The sequence below is a fragment of the Ambystoma mexicanum genome, chromosome 3q (genome assembly GCF_040938575.1).
Source record: "Ambystoma mexicanum isolate Mex_15411 chromosome 3q, UKY_AmexF1_1, whole genome shotgun sequence".
NCBI classification, from domain to species: domain Eukaryota; kingdom Metazoa; phylum Chordata; class Amphibia; order Caudata; family Ambystomatidae; genus Ambystoma; species Ambystoma mexicanum.
This window is the reverse complement of record NC_090926.1, coordinates 639,268,851-639,288,679: the sequence shown is the minus strand read 5'-3', so window position 1 is coordinate 639,288,679 and position 19,829 is coordinate 639,268,851.

The window sequence follows — 19,829 nt, the reverse complement described above, 5'->3', positions numbered from 1 at the left end:
CTAACCCGCCAACTCAGCCCCACACTGCTACAAAAGGAGCAATGATCACAATCATAAAGGCAAAGCAGACACAGCTCAATAGGTATACCTCCTTCGCCTTTTCTGGAAACGTGGGCAGAGGGCAGGATATTCCTTCAGGAGGGATGTGAAGTGATAACAGTAGCAACCCAAACTGCAATAGTACAAAGACTCCAAAACAGAAGAATGTCCCTTCAAGGTTTTATAACAATACATACTTTAATTAAACAATAACAATGTTATAAACTAACTAGCACACTTGCAGAAACCCACCCCTGTAATGAAAACACAGAAAATGCAGACTGTTGTAGCATGGTACTCTGGGTAAATGAGCATGTGTGCTCAAGTAAGAAATTGCACCAATGCCACTGTTCAAAAATAGATATTTCTTTGAAGAATACAATGGACAGGGAGGCTTAAAAGCCACTTCAGCCCAAGAAAATGGCCCAGGCGCACAGGCTTCTTAGCAGTGCCATATCCTTGTCATATCCTTCTTAACAGTACCATATCCTTGTCATAGGAGGTTCAACTGCATCAAGTCAGGCTTCTTCATGGTTTAGCTGACATTGAGCTGATGTCGAAGTAGTGTGAGTCGATGGAATTCCACTGGTGGTTGGCGCAGTCATTTCAATGGTGCAGGTTCCCGGAGGGTCAAATCAGTTTTTGAGACAGTGAGACAATGTCTTCCAATGGTTTGAGCAGCAGTAAAGTTGGTGGCGATACAATGGCTTCTTCTGGCTTGAGCCAGAGCTTGGATGGCTCGAAATGCAGTGAATGTTTCGAAGTTTGTCTGAAGTGCCAAACGCAGCACTGTGGCTCCTGTATCGGCTTGAAGGTGTCAAACGTGATCTAAATGGCTTGAAGACAGTTTGAAACAGTAAAACAAGATTCCAACTGCTTTGGAAAGTCAGGGTGCTTGTAGATCCAATCTGGGGGCTTCAGGGCAATGTGAGTCCTCTTGCTCTGCACTCCTAGTCCAAGGATTTGGAATGGCACATGCAGAGGTCCTTCAAATCCAGTCAGGACCCTGGTTCCAGTGAAGCTGGCAGGGCGGCAAGTGTTCGCTCCCACTGTTCCCTGGAGATGATTTTCCTCTGCATTGGATGCATCCTGTATACACCACTATAGTAGAGGACTCTGGAATGATCAAGACTCTCATCATGGGTTCAAAAGGGTACACCTCTTCTTCCTGGTGTCCAAAGATGTATCAATGAATGAGGGGGCCTCTGCTTTTATAGGGAAAATACAACTGCAGACCGGTCCAAAGTAAGCCTACTGTAAGGGGTCCACTCCCTGTTGCAGCAATTGCTATTTGTTTTATGACACCGCACCCAGAGTGGCTTGCATACAGGAAATAGAGTGTATAGGAAAGGGAAGAGAACCCTGACAGAAAGCAGAATGCTCTGCCCCTTTCCCCAGGCCCACCTGTCCTCTATGGCTACTCTAGCACCGCACATCTGCCAAATGATATTCATCCAGGTGTGAGGCTGACTCAATTACGCCAATGAATTGCTTTGACTTTGATAATTGTGTGCTCTTACCAGTCACCATACCGTGGCCAGGCGTGGCTTATTATTTAGCGCTTACCCTGCCATCAGACTGATTAAGGCATACAATTCTTATAATTTAGATAAGAGATGCAGAAGTAAAATTGCTACCTCTGCATGCAGTGACTTTGTGTCCCAGAAGCTCTTGGGGAAGCACATGTGCCCTTCACACTTGCAATGTACTACAGTCGAGATGGTGCTGTCATGTCAGGAGAACCAGTACAGCAAGGTACCTTTGTGCAAAACAATTTTGGCATAGAGCATTTTGGAAACAGGTATAATTAGCAGACCTCTTTTTCAGAGCCATAATTAGCAGCATCATCTCATGTTAATAAAAATCAACAAAGCTTGGGCTTTCACACACTTGCAGATAGCAATCCATCACCGTCTCAATCTGGTCTTTGAGCACATGAACCAGACGGATCACACCACTGATGTTATTGTTATAATTACTGACAGGCTGTGTAGCATTTTCAAAAGGGATTAGAAGCTTGACGGTTTACAGAGGCTCCCTTGTTATTATTATTTATTTATTTGTATTGGTTCATTTAAAACCTTTACAAAATTTACAAAAGAGAACTTCAATTTAAAACTTCAATGTAGAACATACAAAGAGAAGTACAGTTCATGATACAAATTTACAAAAGATAACCCTTGCCACTGTGACCTGATTTCTGAAAATAGAGACTAACGGAAAAACTACCTAATCACACAAGTCATTCAAATAAGATTGTATACATGTTTTAAAAATACTCAGTGCAACAACAGTCAGAGCCACTGATTTGCTATGCATGATATTATACCACGAGAGGTCTATGCGAACCCAACTAAAACTGGTCAAGAATCTCCAAAAATCTGCAGGTTTGCAAAACTTCACAGTACAAGATAAAGTGGGGGGGGAGGGGAGTTTCATTTGCATTTTCACAGTATCAACATTTAGGTGATACATTCATTAATCTGTCTCTAATACTAAGAATCCCATTAGTGTAGATCACGTTGAGTCTAAACCTCATAAAATCATTTCTCATTTTTTGATTAGAAAAATGCATGAGATAGGGTTCCATCATTCCTAATGTTTTTGGGGCGATAATTTTGGAATAGAGTTGAGAACTCAGGATTGAATCAATAGTACGTATCCAATCATATCTCAACAGTATCTTTTTAACTTTAAAGGATTTGTCAGCAATATTTCTAGCTTAGTCCCCAATTCATCTGCTAAAGCTAAGCATTCAGTCTGTAATTAATAGATGAAACCCTCTCTGATGTTTCCTCACCCCCTTGCTTAATAAATAATATACACTTGCTTCCTGAGAGACATGTAATTTTACAAAAAAGAGCCAATCTTTTCCATTCGAAGACACTTTGCATAAATTGCAAGCCCAATTCATATCTTAGGGCTGATAACATCACACATTTAGGGATAAAGCATACAATTGATTGGCAAATCAAAGCTTCTATTGTTCCTGCTTCCCTAACCATCCAAGTTGCAAACAATTCAACCATGTAGAATTTTAAAGTAGGGAGCAAAAATAATTTACTGTATTTGCCATCAATCTTTTTCATTAGGAAAAACAATTTGAATGCCTCTTCCCTCAAATAGAAGCAGTAGAAGCATTTATTAGGGAAAGAGATAATAGGGAAAACTACATAAATCATTGAAAATCTTATTTGAAGTTTGGGCAGATCTGAAAACCATGCAAATTTGCACTTGCTTTGTTTCCTATTCAGCCTTTGTACAACTGATTTCACTGGGTTGACGCGTAGGTTATTAACTTGGATGTACTGATCAAAGGCCTTTGCAATCCTATTGGTGTGTGGTCAAAGAGAAAAAAATCTAAAATCATCAGCGCATGCTGCCCAAATGTTTTTCATTGTTTCTATCCTAGGCTGCGCAAAAGAAGCTTTTTAGAGACACTTGCCCAAATCCGCTACATGCAAGTTAAATAAACAATATGCCAGTATACGGCCTTCTCTCAGGGCGTTGTCCATGGAAATAGGATTGCTTAGCACCCGTTACTGTTAAGTCTCACTTGCAATTTGGACCCATCATGAAGCTGTATTAGGATCGATAGTAAATTAGATGGTAGCCCCAATTTATCCAATTTGTGCCACAATGTATTCGTATCTACTAAGTCAAACGCTAGGGATAAGTCCTTTGATGCAATGTATATTGTGGTCGCATTTGGCTTCCAGGCTATACTCTGCAAGCGGTGTAAGAGGAGGTCACCACTATCGGTTCCTACGTTTTTCCAGAAACCTATTTGGAAAGGGCTTAGGATTTCGTTTGAGACACACCATTCTTCGATTTTCTCTAAAACTAAGGATGCAAATATCTTTGAATCTACATCTAGTAGAGCTATTGAGCTCAGCAGACTTTCTCTGTTACCCTTTTTTATATATTGGGATTATTATTGTGCTGTTCCAGGAGCGCAGAATTGTTTTTGATATTACAACGTTCCTGAATATCGCCCACAATATGTCAGACTATTACGTCACATTTCCCTTAAGAATAACATTAGTCAGTTGGTTTGGGGCTCCTGTTTTTCATCTACTGGATTTCCTTATCTTTCTCTAAATATCTTCTTTTGAGATGTCCGGTAAGCAACATGGAGCTGTCACAAGAGTAGTCTCTACCTGTGGTGCTTCCATGCCAATACATTTGTTTAAAATGCTGACTCCAAGAGTCTTCAGAGATAGGATTAGTTTGGGACTCACTTTGATTTGATAGCAATGCGTTTATATGGGTCCAAAAACTTCTTGGATTACAATCTCTTAAAGCGTCCAACATAGCCTCTCCATCTCTTTGATATCAAATATGTTTATGAGCTATTAACCAATTCTTTTGTTTTTGTTTTACCTTCAGTATGAACCACCTCTTAAGTGACTTATCTATGGAGGATTTGTTTAAATGGTGTATCAACTTGTGAATACTCTTTTCATTTAATACATTTGTATATCAAAGTTGTGTCTATGAATTTTTGTTTCCCTCCTTTTCATTGTAATTAGAATACCCATCAATATTTTAGTTTTCATCGTGGCATCCACTGTAAGTAACTCATTTTTGTTCCCTTGGGAGACATCGACATTTCTCAACAGAACCCTATTTAATTTTTGTGTTTTACCCTTATGACATGCAATCTGATTACCTTTGGTATTTATGGTTAGTGGTGCGCAATAGGAGGACTTCTTTTGGGTTTATTTCCATTGTTCATACTCGTTGATAGCTCTGTGCAGCCCAAGGAGTCGTTGGCGCATACATAGGATTGAACTCCATCAAGTGGAAACCTAATATATGAGAATGAGCTCTATTAGGCTGAGCTTTGGAAGGCCCTCTTTTAACATCTTCCGAGATTTGATAGAATGGCTAATATGGCCACAAATATTGCGACGTATGGTCATCATGTTGGTAACCTATTTGTCTTTTTCAGGAACTCAAGTAGTATGAGGTTTAAGCAGTGCGAAATCAAGTGAACATAGCAGTAATTTACCATCCATAATTACAGGCGCCATGTTGTTACCATTGTCGCTGACAAAACCACCAGTCAATCCTTTTAGTTTAAGATGTGCCAAACCTTGACTTTGAGTACTGTCAAGATGTTTGCTAGTGTTGGTGCCTTCTCATGTAAACATTGAAGGCATTGCCTATCGGCTTTGTTTTTATGGTTTGGCACTTGAGATAGTCGTAGGGTGCAGTTTATTAACAGTATATTCAGTGATGCACATATAGTATGGTGTAAGTGCTTTTTCAACTGTCTCCAAAGGTGTTCTGTGAAGCCATCACTGTGCTACTGGAGAAGGGTATAAATAGTATAGGGGTTGATGACTTGCTCACATCTTGAGAATATTTTTGTTTATCCCTCCCTATCATTCTCTTAATCTTTCACAATAAGCAGTGTTCCTTCTGAGGAAGCTTCAACAGCTGATGAGCATGCAGCTGCCTTGATGATTGTTTTTGAAGTGAATTCACAGTCCCCCAGTGCAAACATGTGTACCCGGTTTCCACAACACACATGATTGTGCAGATTGCAATGTAGTAAAATTCTATGTTAAAAGTGAAAAATACCAGGCCCTCGATGTGGGCTTGTTCACACTGCCACTGCCAAATTTAGTTGTTGGCAGCATAGAAAATAAATACTTTTGTCTGGTGCTATCACTGTGCCTCCAGTCATACCTTGGCTACTTGCTCTCCCCAATGCTACCCAATGCTTAATTCATATAAGTGCCAGGGCCCAGGATGTTTCCTAGGAGACCCATTGGTGCTGCATGATGCCCCATATATCAAAGGTCCATAAGAGAATTGGTTGTGGCATGGAAATTCCTGACTATATGACAACATGTACAACCTGTATATGGAATGCAGAGAGTATGAACATGACACACAATGTTCTTTTGACCTGTAGAAGTTCGCAAAACAGAATATTTCTGAGGAAATTCATAGGGCCTGTTTCAAAATAACAGGCAAATGCGAGTAGGGAAAAAACACCAATTACCCCAAAATGTATCTCATCGTGCACCTATCACATCTGCCTGTGCATACGGTTCGCGGTTATCTGTGTAAGTTCCTAATTCATCAGCTTCCAAAAATGTGAGCACATTGGGCAACATTGTGAATTGTAAAAGTACCTTTTCAGTCAGATATTGGCAGAACTATAAGTTGATCCTTAAACTATCTGATACCTAAACATTGTGGTACAGAAGGCAACAGTAACATTAATCCATTGTGGCACACAATAACGCAATGCAAAATCAGAAGCATTTACTGCTCAAATTCCGATTATGATTACTTTCCTTTATTCATTTACAAAGCAGTACAACCTACCCGATAATAGACTCAGCGTTTTGTGGGCTATAAGAGAAACTAGTCAATTAGGTCAGATTATGCCACCCCACGAACATTGTTCAGCATGACTTATTTTCCAGAAAAAGTAACATCACTCACAGATCTTGTGACCTGCGCAGTCTATGTCCATCAAATTCCATGTGCCAAGAGGATATTTCAACCAGCTGTCCTGTACCATTACTTATGTATTATGACAACTGCTATTCAAGTTACTGTCCCCCAATAATGTCTCACCATTGGTTAAGGAGCCAAAGAGGATGCACAGCAAAATCACCTTGCAGTAGAGCAACAATAAACTGCAGGACAATGGCTTCAGTGCATAAGTAAAAAAACTGTTGTTGAGTTACCATATTTGCTTTGTGGGGATCTCAATACTGATTAACCAAGAAAATGGCCGGAAACCTTTTTAAGACCATAACAGTTATTAATGTGCTAAATTTAGGATGGTGCATTCCACACCTTGGATGTCCAAGCACAGGTTAAGTGATAACTAAAAATACACAAAACCCCCATTTTATTTCTGCAACCAGCCGAGAGACTCTGGTCCGCTAGCCGAAGCACAGTCACAAACCAGATTTCGGAAATTGTTATCAAAATCCTTGTCAAAAGGAAGATGCACTGTCCTTGTAAACAGCCTCAAACTAACAGTGGTGATGACATCACTGATGACATCACATGTTTGCCTCACTTATTTTGGTGCATTGAAAAATATAGGCTAGGTGGTTTTATTCACTGACCAGCGCAATATGAAAATTGAAAAGGTGCTGTATAGCAAAACGTTACCCATGTCGTGTGTTCTTATAGTACTTTCCTTAGGGTCTGGTGGCAGCTCATGATGCACATGCATGGAGCAATAGCAGGCCTCAAACACACAATTAATTTGTATACAGGAAGATAAACTGTCGGATGCTGCTAGTTCCTTCTACCCTACTTCAGTTTCCCTGCACGTGCCGCTCAGTTATATGCATTGGGTCGTCATATGTATTGTTTGTTGTAGCACAAGTGTGTATTAAGTCTAGATTTGTGAGCTAGTTATTACATGTGTAACATTACACAATCATCCCTGACATCTTGCTACCAACATAATAGAAAGAACCCCTTGTAGGTAGGGACTTTTTAGGAATATTATTTTAACATGTGATGTCATCAGTGATGTCATCAGTGATATTTGTGATGTCATCTTTGATGTCCTGGGTGTTAGTCTTAGCAATGCACGTAGATGGTGTGAGTTATGGTTGCTTAGCTTACTATAATGGGGGAATGTGCAGTGGTGTTTGGTTGCACTGTGAAGTATAACATTCCTTTAGTGAAATGTTTTCACTGATTGTACATATATATGTATGGTAGGGAAAGAAAAGAAAGGGGCTAAACAAGTGATGTCGTCATTGATGTCAGCATTGACATTTGAGATGACATCTTTCATGGTCTGGGTGTTAGTGTTAGCAGTGCACAGGGGTGGTGGCAGGGTTGGGGGCTTAGTTTACCATAACTGTCGAATTTTAGGGGTTTTTTGGTTTTAATTTGAAGCATAAAGGGGAGGTGGAAAGTTTTTTTTTCGTGAAGTGTGCAGGTTTTTGTTAGGGCAACCGAACCATAACGTCCCCTCAACAATGTTTTTTTTGTAGTGAATTTCACTGGTTTTTGGGAGGGCAACTTAACCATAACGTCCCCTAAACAAAGTTTTTTTGTAGTGAATTTAACTGGTTTTTGGGAGAGCAACTTAACCATAACGTTCCCGTAACAACGTACTATTTTTGTAGGGAATTGCATAGGTTTTTGGAAGGTGGAACTTAAGCATGAAATTGTGGCAATGAAGTGGTTCAGCAGAATATACACTGTAATCATATGATTTTGAAAGATATGTAGTATAATGTACGTACTTGACATAGATTTAACATAGAACATACAGAACCCCCTCCTTAATGATATTGGAAAGGGACGGACTGAGCGCCTGTTTGCGGATGGGGTTGGACATGCATCAACATTACCCAAAGAGGCGGGGGATAGCTGAAAATGTACTATTGTCTTATAGAAAAAATGTGCAACGTAGAAGAAGGACATAAAGATATTATAAGTAGTAATAAGTAAATATGGAAACCTGAAGTTAGGAAAAGAAAACCACACATTTAATAACCATGTAGAATAAAGTGGATGGTACCATAAAAAAGAAAGGATGCCTCCAGCGTAATCACTTCACAGAAACTAGGCAGCCTGGAACGACAATGGACGGACGCAGTAGGACGAAGGGATATTACAGCAAAAGAGTGAGTACAGGTCATGTTTTTATATGGGTGATTTTTTTTGTGGTATGTAGTGCATAAATAGTAATTTCTTTCTGTTGTTTTGATTTAGAAATGGCAAGTACTTTGGAGTGGCTGGAGGAGCATTTCCCACATGACGAAATGTCTGAAGACAGCGACAATAATGGTACATAGTGCTCTGCATATGCAAAATAGTGACCAGTATTTTAGAGGCATTCAACCTATGTATTGTTTTTTTTAACAGACCAGGAAAGAAAAGAAGAAAGGGCAACAAACGAGACAGAAGACGACAAGATAAAAAGGATAGAGCAGAAAATGGACACATTGAACAACAATTTTCAAAGTTTACGGGAGTTTGTGGAGGACTGTGTCAGAGGAAAAGTTTGTTATCATTGCCCTACCTGCACCTGCCCTGCTTCTCCATTCCCTAGTGAACCATCCCCAAACCTTGAACAGGAAAATAGACGTTTTGACGAAATATCCATCCCTTCTTCCCCTCATAATCAGCCCGTGTTGAATCCTAATTCCCCCATATTTGTTTCCGTGTCCGCTTCTCCCGCTATTTCTGTAGATTGATGTGTGTGTGTGTTTGAAATGTTTTTTTGCAGTAGTTCTAGAGAAAGAGTGTGTGTGTAGATTTTTTTTTTAAAAGACGTAAAATGTTCGCGAACAACGACTGTTCGACCTATCCGCAAGCAATGGAATGTGGGTGCTGTCTAATGCGAAGTAAGACGGATGTGATGTGTGACTGCACCATCTTTTCAAAATGTGCGTACATAAACAGAAAGGGGTGTCCAAAAGATATACTACGTCGGCGTACCACTTGGAAACGAGATAATACATGGTCGTAGAACACACAAGATGTCCGGAATGGGTGTAAATGAGTAAAAATAGAGTGTGTGAAGGACAGTATAGCGGTCCGTATTGGGTGCAGTCAAAATGGTGCCGTCCGTAGAACAGGCAGGGTGGCCGGCAAGTTCGTAGGCAAACAAAATGGAGTTGTCCTAAGGACACTGGAACTGTCCGTACAGTGAACATAGCAGGCGTGCACATGCGCAGTACAAACATAAGGATTGCGAACATTGCGCCAGTTCCTAACTGTTCGTCTCACTTGTGTCTCACTTGTGTCGCACTTTGAAGTAGTTTCAGAACCCGAACACTGTCCGTAGGACACTTTTGCTCATGCGCATGTTTGATTCTTTGCATTTGCTGTCCAGGGGACTTTCATTACGGGGGCGGATGTGTTGAGGACGTCATCTTGTGACCACACCTATGCTGAGCGTGGGGACTAGTTTCCGCGGTTTGTGTGCTTCCGCAACAATAAAAATGAACTTGTAGACACAAGGCAAAGTATTGTGGAGTGTAAAAATGTAATTTCACACATCCCAAACAATAGGCCACCTCAGAAGTTGCTGTGTAAAATGTGTGTACCGCTTTGTAGGGATGAAGACGGTGACGAGGCACACCACTGCACCCCTACAAAAGGCCACACCCCCAAGCGCATCTTCATTGTCCTTCTAGCTATAGCAGATTGAGGTGCGTTGCCTTTACTGCTGTAGTGACCAAAAGGAAACTAATCGATATGGCTTCCATGGCTGCTGTTGGGTTATTAGCCTCTGCACCACCCGCAAAACCCGCCACCATCACCACCACACCAAGGGCCTGCAGAGAGATATATGGGTGAGGATGTAGAGATTGAGGAAGAAGAGGAGGAAGAGAATGAAGTGGAGGAACTCCGCACTAGGAGCACTCGGTGGGAGTCGTGGGTGTGGCGGTTGTTTTCCATTTATGGGAACGTACCAAAAGCACGTGCGAACCTGGTGAAGTGTAACCAGTGCGATGTGGTGTTGAGTCACGGGAGATTTGGAGCGTACAGTTTTGGTACGACAACCATGAAGCGACACCTCACTTCGTTACACACTGCAGACATTCGCAAGGTGGTGCCATGTGAAGAGCATAGTCGTTTGACTTCCTCCACAGCATCCTCGGAATCCGAACCTCCCACCACAAGAGACACTCCTGTGGGGGAGCGCCTCCCTCCAGCTGCTTCACAAGCCATTCGCAATGCTGTGGACCCTTACCTTTCAAAGGTGACAGTAGTGTGCACGTATTGTGACGCAGTACTCTGCAGGGGGGAGAGTTTTCGAAGTGCTTTTGAGGCTGCAGTCACCGAGCACCAGAAGATTAGCTCCTTACCTAAATAAAGATCACCCTTAATATTTCTCTGTTCAGTTGCCCTTTCTTATTCCCGTGGCTGGTGTCCCTTCCTTACCCTCCTCTCGCCTCTTCTCCTAGTGTGTCGAGTGCTGTTAATCAATAAATGTAAAAACAACAAAAATGACAGAAAAGGCTCTTTTCAGAGCCGCCTTTCTGAGTGTAACAATAGAACTAAGAAGTGAAGGCCGTAGACCCCTGCAGAGTTCAGCAAAAGTTTGCGGACAGTCATAGAGGGGAAAAAAGGAGGGTGCAAGCGGAGCAAACGCAATAAAGTGTACGTTGGGAGTAAGTGGCGGCTCTGAAAAGAGCCTTTTGGTGGTGTGTTGTGTGGGTCAAAAATAGTGGATTGGGGAAAACGGATTGTTAGATAGGTTAGTGTGATTGCAAAAGAAGGCGCAATGGATTTTGTAAATTGTGAAGAAACATCTGATAGCATATGTGAGGTGGAATCCATCTCTGCGGAAAATGAAACTGCTACGAAACAAAATGTTTTCATTGTGGAAAGAGGACATACCAACATCTCTTAAAAAGGCACACATAGCCTTATTCATATTGCATCTCGCTTTCTCCATTTGTGGACCAAATGCAGAAGAACACAACCATATTTGTCTTTGGGCAATACGGGAAAAAAGTATTTGACAATTTGGAAACATGTCCATGAGCTTCGCGAGTCCTTCCTTCATGGCAAATTGTAAAGAAATTCCAGATACATGGCCTAAACTGTTTCCTCCACAATGAATGATGAGTATATCTGGAGGATGCTCTGTCTGTAAAGTAACACAAAGAGGTACCAAGTCCAGCCATCTCATGCCACGCACGCCATGCCAGTGCACTTCCGCATGTGGAAATCCGAGATTGGTAGATAAACTGCAGCTTTCTGCATGCATCTTCAACTAATGTATCCATGAGTCTCCCACAATCCAGATAATCTGTTTTCGAGCATGCAAAGCCATGGCTGTGTGGTGTCCTGTGAGGGAGAAGACGGTCTTACTAAATTACGTCGGTCAGAACACACCTACTGAACTTTATGGACCAATCCCTAGCTCTGCTCATTCTCATTTACATGCGGCTCCACCCTTCAATCCCCGGTGGTGATATGTGCTGGCTGCTAACTACCACCATGTTCGCGGACATGTACAGGATCAGAGCGTGATGACGGTACATTAAAGTACTATTCCCCTTTTTCCCCTTTAAGGTAGGCTCTGAAAAGAGCAGTTTTTTTTATTTTTGGCCACATATCGTACAGACATGTGGTATTTTATGTATTTTTTTGTATTTTTTGTCCTTGCTTTACTCTTGCAAACATTACAGAACCTTCTCTAAAGCAAGCCTTATGTTCCAAAAGAACATCGCATTTCCCAAAGAGGATAGCGCAACACCATCTCCTTCAAAGTAATGCGCATTGCTTGGAGCAATGTTATCGTGGCTACAAAAAAACATACCAACTCGTAGTATGAACGCATGCATGCCGCGATTGATGATGCCCCTCCCGATGCTTTGATCTGGAAAGAAAACAGAAGTGTTGTTCCATTGTAGTCTCGGGAGTAAAGCAGAAAAATAACTTTCGATGTTGGGAAGATGGTCATGAGTGCTTCAACCAACTGTGCCAAATCTGCTAACAAAGTACGTGAAGTCAGGTATCCCAAGTGGCAAGCACCGTAGTGCAGAATTACCACATGAGGAGTGCTCATTCTACGCATGTCTCTGCAAACTTGCAGAATTGCCGCAGCATTGGCATCAGTGTCAGCACTCCACACCACCTCCACTCCTCGCACATCGAAATGGTGTGCCACATGCCTACTCTCGGCATAGTGTTGTAAGCCTTGCACAAAAATTCTCCAAGCAGCAAAACACTGACCCTCTGCCACTTTCAGTGTGCCCACCATCTTTCGACACAAAAGAGTAATGTGAACATCTGATGGGCTGATGCCTTAAGTCGTCTTTCCATGCAGGATTTGCTGTAGAAACCCGTATGTGACACGCCCTACCAGCGGACAAGCGTTGCCTACGTGCGGCACGTAACTCTTACCCAGTCCTTCCACCCTTTCTACAGCGGTACCAAAGCGAGTCCCTCATTGGACCAACTAAGCGGGCGCACAATCATCCACCAATCACATAGAACATCGCTAATTTTAACTCCGTCATCAACATTGCGCACTTCAAAATTACTGTCGATGATTCTTAATGGAAATCGCATACCATTGAAAAGCACCTACTTCACAAGCTACTGTGCAAGGATTGCGAATTTCTACGTACAGCTCCATGCATGTCCACATGCATCAGTATAGAGTACAGGTATGTAAATTTTAATCAGAGTACATGTGGAAGCCTTATGATTTAAAATAGACAAAACAATGCTGGTAAATTTCCATAGGGAACACATAACAACGCTCCCCCTTTTAAAGTGCAAGATTGCCGATTTGTCATTAACAAATTGCACTGCTTACTGTCTTTTGCATAACCTGTAAATACATTGCAAGCATGACTATTTAGGCATAGCTCTCAACCATTTTTGTCTGAAAGGCGGGTGAAATCAGCCGATTTTGTTTTTTGGCGGGTGAGACGCCCATTGGAATGAATGGCCATGCAGGAGGCTTGGCAGGTGAGTCTGCCCTTTACAAGGCGGGTGACACCCGCCAAAAGCGTGTGAGTTGAGAAGTATAATTTAGGGCAGACCACAATTTTGTATGTGAAAATGTCGGAGTTCTGTACTCTGTACTGCCAACAGTAATGCTACTTGCAATGTGATCGTATGAGAATAGTAATCACTCCCAATTTTGGTGCTGACATGTCCTTCGGAGGGTCTCCCGATTTTTGGACATCGTGCTTTTCATTAAGAAGTTCAAAATGTTTGCCCATCTACTACTTTGCCCTATCGCTTACAAACCTCTCTCCTATGCATACTGCACTTTGTAAAGAACAAGGCATTTGCAAGCCCTCTAAAAATGTAGTTATTTTGAAGGACTTTCATGTAACATATTGAAAGTAGTATGCAAAGACTGCACAGAGAGAAGTGAAATGTGCACGTGGACTGGGTTGAAATATGAAAGTTGAAGCCTCTGACGAAAGAAGTACAAGTAAAGTCTGCAGTATCATGACGGCTGCAAACACACAAAGTAATTGATATCGTTTTTTTAATTCACAGTGAAGACTACTCTCCTAAGAATCAACAGCATCTACACCGCAGACGACATATCCGAAGAAACCTGGTCACCTTGAACAAAAAAGTAAGTACAGTACAACCTTCATATTGTAACTACTCCTTAAAGAGGCTGTGTGGGTTATTTGTTTATTTTGGGCACCAAAGGAATTATTCATTTGTAAACCATTCTACCTACAAATATCCATTTAATGAACAAAGAATAACAGGTGGAATGGCTGACAAATCCCTGTGTGTTTGGTACTGAAATAACACAGGAAATCCTTAGAAGGTTAGATTGTGAAAATAAGTTGCGGTAGCAAGTTTTTGGCATTTCGGTTATTAATAATGGTTCTCGTCACAAGTAGGGCACTTTGTACTCTCATCTAAAGCACATTGTACTAGTATACAAACAGTAAAGTAACCTTACCAAATGATAGTTAGTGGTCACTATGCATTGACACACCATGCCAAAGAGCTTCCCCATCACACCTATGCACACAGCACACATACATTGGACAACAACAGACCAAAGTATACTTTTTTTCTCAACAGACACCAAAAAATGCCTACCAAAAAGCAGCTCCGTAGAAAGGAACACATAATTAGAGCAAATACAAATAAAGGTGCCCAATGTAAGCATCCCCATGTTGTAGAGTTAGTGGAGAATCTTGGTGCAAACCACCTAATGCAGTTGGGTAACATAATAAAAGAAGTCTCAACTACCGAAACTGTACCTCCTCCATCATAAAGTGTCACAAAACACAGAAATGTTGTAAATAAAACGGCTGCCAGTACAGCTAACAATGTTCCTAATAATCCTGATAGTGTAAGAAGAGCCCATAGTAAAAAAAAAGTATTTTAGCAAAAATGTTTCATCACAGAGTCCTTCAGAATCTACTAAGAAGAGGACCAAAATCATCCTCACCCCTTAAAATATACCGTAGAAAGTTAATTCTACAAGCACTCGTGGACAGTGCAATCTTTCTCAAAAGGAAGTTGTTCATATTAGTGTGAAAAAGGATGAAAGCACTAACAAAATTAAGTACCAAACTACAAATGAAACTCAGCAATAAACGGAATGTGAGCAAAAATAATTTTTTGCATGTTTGTGGTGGTGAATGGAGTCACACAACAATCACAGAGCCATATTTTAATGGAGAAGTATACAAACAAAATCAAACAAACACAATTTCCATCCATAGCAGTGGACGAGGTATGGGTATGAGAAAATCAATACTACCATCATGGAACAAGAAACACTGCTTACAAAACTATCTTCTGAAAACTCAGAATTACCTCAGAATATCAGTACATCAAAGTAAGAAATTTAGTGTATAAAAAACACTGTGCAAAAAGTCCAGCTTCAGAATTAGGCAATTTAAATACCACTCTTCTGCATGGTACACCCAAATACTTACAAGAAGAAATGGACCGTATTCAGAAAAAGTATTTTGGAAGTGAGAGCCACGTAGAAATTTTAGAGCATAGTAGCGACAATTCTGAACATAGCAACCTTCTATTACACACATACAGAAACAAAATACTAAAATTTAAAAGGTCATCGGCTGAAGTACCAAACCATGTGTGTGTATGTTGCTGCAGAACGTTTTACAAAAGGAACACAAAAAATGTGGACATAGCATACAAAATAGAAAACAATGAAGACTCTAAATGGTTTGAATTAGCTTTGTACTTTTTAGCTGAAAGCAAATATGAAATAACTGAACGCCTAATATGTTGCAGTTACTGTACTGCAAAATTAGACAACAACCACACTCCTTCACGTGCAATTACAAATAATTTGGAATTGTTTCCATTACCAAAAATCCTGCAACAGCTCAATTTGTATGAGAGCATAATAATTCAAACAGTTCACCCATTTCAAGCAATTATACGCCTTCATCCAAAAACAGCAAATTTACCTTCCTCTGAATTGGTGAAAGGCATTCATGGCAAAGTAGTTTACTTGCCATTAGATCTACCGGAAAATGTGCACACTCTCGGAGTGGAACGTTGAATAGAGCATTCTTTAATAGTCTTGGTAAATGGAGTACCAACAAAGGACTAAAAAATGTGGCGACAATTAGTAGACTTAAACAAAGTTACACAAGCATTGCAATATCTAAAAGACAACAGTGAGTACTACAAGGAAATAAATATTGATGAAAGCTTAAGGCAAACAACTGAAATAATTCAAGAGCCATCAGAAACCGGACAATTCGAACTTCTGGAACCAACTACAGTATCCACTCTTTTGGACCATTACACAATTCATCCATTGCATTCCAATGAAAGTATAGATGATGCACTAGAAACTTACCAAATGCGACAAACCAAAGGGTCACCAATGAGTATTTGGGAAAAAAGTATAGAAGCACATGCTTTTCTACTGCTATTTCCTACTGGCAAAGGTGGGAGATACGATGATAGACCCACTCAGATTGGGGCATCAGAATACCGCTCATTACGAATGTATTCACAAGATCCCAGATTTAGACAAAATGTGGAATACATATTCCACTTACTCTATGAAAGTGAATTAGCAACACTATGTTATGGAGTTGCACACATTCTTAAATCTGGAACGCACTTTCAAAATATGTCAGCTACGCAGTTAATACAAAAAGTACAAGAAAAAGATGAGGTTTTACAATCAAGTATAACAAATTTGTTTGCAAACATGCGTGGTACAAAGGAACACTGGTTTAGACGGCACAGAGACATGCATTGCATGATCAGAAACTTTGGACCACCGACTTTGTTTGTTACGCTAAATTGTGCAGAATATGCATGGGAAGATTTACATGAGTTCCTACGCATAGCAAACAGCAACAAAAACAGCATAGATATATTAACACCTGGAGAACTTCCAGTTAATGTCTCAAGATATTTCCATCATCGTTTCATTGCTATCCTACACTTTATTTGCATTAAAACTGGTCCTCCCCTTGGAGAAGTGCAACACTTCTTTTGGAGAAAAGAATATCAAGTGAGAGGAGCACCACATATTCACATGCTGTTATGGATCAAAGGTGCACCGAAATTTGGGCATGACAGTGATAGCACTGTGTTGCAGTTTATCCAAAAATATGTCACATGTGAAATCCCTTCACAACAGACACATAGTGAGCTGCATGGGCAGATTTTACAATTTCAAAGACACAAATGTGGCAATATTGTCGCCGTAAATACAAAAACAAAGATAAATACTACACCAAATACCGCTTTGGTTTCCCTAGACCAGTTACAGAAACAGGTGAATTAAACAACTTCATGTCTTCAGTTCGACATAGTGTTAAAGGTAAATCACCTAAAAACATGTATTACATAAAAAGAAGGGAAGAATCAAAATATATTAATGATTACAATGCAATCATTGCCCTATTATGGAATGCAAACATAGATGTGCAGTACATTGCAGACAATTCAACTGCTGTTGCACGATATGTTACAGCCTACTTAAGAAAAGCAGACAAACCGAGTTTCAAGACCTCTGGGATGACCTAGCATCAGACAAAACATTATCACAGAAATTGTACAGCCTAGGCATAAAAATGCTCTCTCATAGAGAATGTGGGGCCTATGAAGCAGCAGATCGCTTAACCGGCACTGCTTTGTATGGAAAATCAGACAACATAGTATGACTCAGTCATGGTCCTGCAAAATCTAGAAAAACAGTGCTAAAATTATATGAGGACATGGAAACAATTGCCAGAAATGATCCCAACAGCCAAGACATTCTAAAAAACAATTTACTGGACACATACTATCTGAACAGGAGTACCACTCTGGAAAGCATGTGTCTATACCACATAGCTCAAAACTTTGCATACAAAAATAATGTAAAACCCGATGAGAGCAAACGTAGACATAGAGGGACCGATTGTGAAGGGTGCTTAGTGAAACTTAACAAACGAAGCTTAATTAATCATGTGAAATTGTCATTAAAAACTCCTCAACAGAAAGAACTATATTACATGTCTCTGTTACAACTTTTCAAACCATGGAGAAAAGAGGAAGACATACTAGATAATTATGAGTGCTATGAAGATGCTTTCAACGCAAATTTAAGCACTATCACCGATGTTAACTTACGCAGTATAAAACAATGTTACACAATGCACACAGCAACAGGAAGAAGAAATTCAGGCCCAACTAGATAAAGACTCTTCCGACAGTAGTCAACCTTCTGTAACAGGAAGTCAAGAATCATTAGGACAACCACTAATAGCAAATGAGGCTGAAGTTGCTATGGTAGAAGTAGAAAACACCATGTATCAGTATCAAGAAGATACAGAGGACTTAACTGTACAACAAGGAAAACTTAACAACGATCAGCGCACCATTTTTGAAGAGGTAACAAAACAAATTGTGCATGGTGTACAACACGAAAATAAAGAATGCACCTGCCAAAATTACAAACCTATACTGCTGTATGTCAGTGGTGAAGCTGGATCAGGGAAAACATTCTTAATCAAAATGATCAGCAAGTTCCTTCAACAATTGACAAACAACAAACTGTCAGCTGTTGTAACAGCCCCACAGGTTTAGCTGCCTACAACATAGGCAGTGTGACTTTACACCGATTACTACTGCTTCCAGTAGAGCATCAAAATAAATTAGACTACTACAAACTTTCTGCAGAAGCTGCAATGGAATTACGTAGAGTATTGAAACAAATGAAAATGCTACTAATAGATGAAGTGAGCATGGTCTCCAATCTAATGTTGGCTTTGATTCATCTCAGATTGCAAGAAGTACTTAAAAGTAATAACGAAGAACTCTTTGCAGGGAAACACATTATCGTTTTCGGAGGTCTTCTACAATTGACACCAGTAAAAGGTGAACCGATTTTTAAAACCTTAGGCCACAAACTCTGCAGGAAAACTGGTAGCATAGGTAATGTTAACCTTTGGCAACATTTCCAATACAGAGAATTAACTGAGAACATGCGGCAATCTGCAGATCTCACTTATGCCAACATCTTAAAATGTATTAGAGTTGGTGTATTATCACAAGAAGCACAAGCTGTATTCAAAAAGCGGCATGCACATGCACTTTATGGCGATAATGCATGTGCAACTGATGTTATGTAACAAATAGCGCACAAAAATGTCAATTGTATGGCCTTAATGCCAACTCTTGCAAGCTGTTTCAAATTCAATTAAACAATGTTAAAGAAAGAAATGCAAGCAATATTAGAAATTAGCGCCACAGACAAACTAGACGTACATGGTTTGACAGTACCCATGTGTGAGCAAGCCACAACAAGACTAAATAGTTTAGAAAATTCAATCTCCAACACAGCTGGGTTGGAAAAAGTATTGAAATTATCATTCAATTGTAGAGTAATGCTTAAACGTAACCTTGACGTAGAGCAAGGGCTAGTTAATGGAGCACTGGGCACAGTTGTTGGCTTTCAATCATACCCACGTGCTAGCAGCATTCAGTTTGTAAATATTCGCTTTGATAAAGTTTCAGAAGTAAAAAGGATAGGGCGCTCAATAGCTCGATTTCTTCTCTTCAAAGACATGTATGTACGTAGAGAGCAATTTTCTCTAACTCTTGCATATGGAGTTACCATTCATAAATCCCAAGCTCTTACCCTAGAGAAAGCATTGATAGATATAGGAAAGACAGTGTTTAAGGAAGGCATGAGCTACGTAGCATTATCACGCTTACGTACACTTGATGGTCTATTGCTAATAAACTTTGATTCAAGTAAAGTCAAAGCTGATATTCCTTGCATTCTAGAACACAATAGATTGTGTTCACTGTACACCCCTCATCTGAAACAATACCCT